Source organism: Elephantulus edwardii, unplaced genomic scaffold (assembly GCF_000299155.1).
Source record: "Elephantulus edwardii isolate Elephantulus edwardi_28Jun2011 unplaced genomic scaffold, EleEdw1.0 scaffold00134, whole genome shotgun sequence".
In the NCBI taxonomy this organism is placed as follows: Eukaryota; Metazoa; Chordata; class Mammalia; order Macroscelidea; family Macroscelididae; genus Elephantulus; species Elephantulus edwardii.
Window position 1 is genome coordinate 5,585,482 of NW_006399884.1, and position 2,673 is coordinate 5,588,154.

A 2,673-nucleotide genomic window follows, 5' to 3' on the forward strand; every position below is an offset into this window, starting at 1 on the left:
AATAAGTAACATTTATCTAGTGGAAGAAAAACAAATAGATTGACACCATGACTGCATCAATGGGCTTGAGGACAGTGGAGATGATGGCAAGGTTTGATCTGTTGCTCAAAGGGTCATTATGAGTCAATGCAACAACACCTAACCACAGCAATAGATGGCAGACCACATAGGAGCATGGTCAGGGAAACTTTTGGCAATTCTCAATCATTTCACAGGACTGAGCTGCTGGGTGTGAGGCCTCAGAACCAGAATCTCTAGGGATATCCAGGTCAATACAAAGTCCATAAAGACGTCATTCTTCATCCTTCGTGGACAAGTAGCAACAGATCTGAAATGCTTTTGAGCAGCCAGCTAGGAAGCAATTCTTGGTCTCTTCTCACACAGAGCAAAGATAAAAACTTAAGAAAACAAGTTGTCAAAGGACTAATGGAGTCCCGTGAACCACAGACTTCACAATGTGTCTGAGATCTGAAGAACTAGATGGTGCCCAGCTACTGACATAGATCACTGACTGAGAAGATTCCAGACAGAAGAGAGGAAAATGTAGAACAAAATTCAAATTCATGCAAAACACACACTGGTCTGACAGAGACTGGTGGAACCTATGAGGCTGTGGACCCCAGACACTCAAACCTGAAACTGAGTCACCCTCAGAGACCAGCTCACAGTCAAATGACAGATGAAGCTGTAAAGTGAGCAATGGCACCCACATGAGACGAGCTGTGCAGAACAATCAGCTCTCTCTGGCTGCCCTATGAAACAGGCTGCCTGCAAACCGGGGTCACCCAACAATCAGGGTAAGCATGTGCTTACTGCAGTGGACAATTCACCACATTGCACATTCTGCTTGTAGGCATGACTGCATTTGTCTCTCCCAACCCTCCAGCCGCTTCCCATAGGATCAAAGGCTCTTTTCAAATTAACAATTTTCCTGACAGAAATGAAGTTCCCAATCATCCAAATAAACATAGGTTTCCTTGTGCCTGCCTGCTTGGAAGGGTGGAGGGACAGAGCAGGAGAGGAAGACCTTGGGTGAGACAGATTAACTAAGTAATGGGGACAATGGAGGTAGGTGAGTCATCAAGAGCGAGATTGGCTCAGGATAGGGCAGGGTTCTGAGCTACAGTAAACAGGGTCACTATGAGTTGCAGGTGACTCGATGACACATGGCAACATCTTACTTATCTGGAGTAAAGTTGAAACATAACCTCAACCACCATAGTAACAATCCCAACATGTGCTCATCAGAGCTTTCCGTGGAAGGACCATTAAAGTCTTGACAACTACCAAGACTTTACTTGCTTGGCCTCCTTTTCAGAGCATGGGCCAGGACGAGCACAAAGTAGTGAGTTTCTGAGCATTTGTAGGTTGAGCATGGTATCTCCAGGTTAAGCATTTAGCTAATAGCCTAAAGGTTAGAAGTGCTTATCCACTCAGGGGGACCTAAGATGAAAGGCCTGGTAATCTGTGTCTGAATGGTCTCAAGGTCGTTGAAAACTCTGTGGATTGAAGTTCTACTCATGGGGTCCCCACAGGGCAGAACTCACTGAACAGTGACAGTTTGCTTTTGTTTGGTGGGTTTGGGTTTTTTTGTTGTTGTTTTGGTGGGGGCGGGGTGTTTGTTTTTGTTTTTGTTTTGGTTGTTTTCTTCTGGAGTAGGATAGGATGGATATGTTACCCTTGGCTGTATTATTTTATACTCTTTCTTTTATAAAAATATCAGATCATAATTAAGATAGATGTCTGTAATTTGAATAAAGAAGGGATCCAGAAAACCTATGTTTCCTTTTCACTCTGATTCCTGAAATACCGTTCATGAAACTCAAGAAAGTCTCAGAACAAAATGACAACAAAGTATTTCCAGAAGATGACCACTTCCTGGATCTCACCTCATTTTCTCCTTTAAGTCGGTTTGCTTAAGCAGCAGCAGCAACAAGATATTTCAATTATCTTTTCTGATGACATCATGACAAAAGCCAAGGCATCATCATTTTTACCTTGGTGCCAGTAATGAGGACTAGATGGATCCTTCAGTCAGCAAAGGGCAAAGAGCAAAGGGTTAGAAATTACTCCAAGCCAGCAGGCAGCAAAGTTATGTCCTCAGGGAATGATTTGCTGGTCCGGTCCCTGGAACTTCAGGACCATATCCCTGGGGATAGCAATTTCAATCGCAATAACATGGTCCACAAAGACAATGTTCTACCTCCTACTGGGTGAAATAATGGTGCGAGTCATAAAAGCTTGAGAAGAGCTATTTAAGGTGCAACTACTTGTCTCTCATTGTCCAGAGCAGAGAGGAGAGAAGAAACGCAAAGACACACAGAAGCAACTAGTCCAAAGGACTAAGGAATCACAACTTCAGCTTCCACTCCCCTGAGACCAGAAGAACTAGATGGTGCCCAGCTACCCCTGCTGATCACTTTAAAAAGGATGACAGTAAAAGTCTCTAGACAAAGCAGGCAAAAATGTGGAAGGAAACTCCAAGTCATAAAGATGGCCAGGCTCAATGGTCTCTTAGAGACTTGTGTACTCTCCAAGACTGTAGTCCGTAGTCACCCTTTGAGCCTGGAAGTAAGCTCATTCTCACAGCTCAGCTTTCAGTCAAACTAGACAGGTCTATAAGATGAACAGCAACTCCAGGGAGACACCCACCTCCTAGAACAATCAATCATA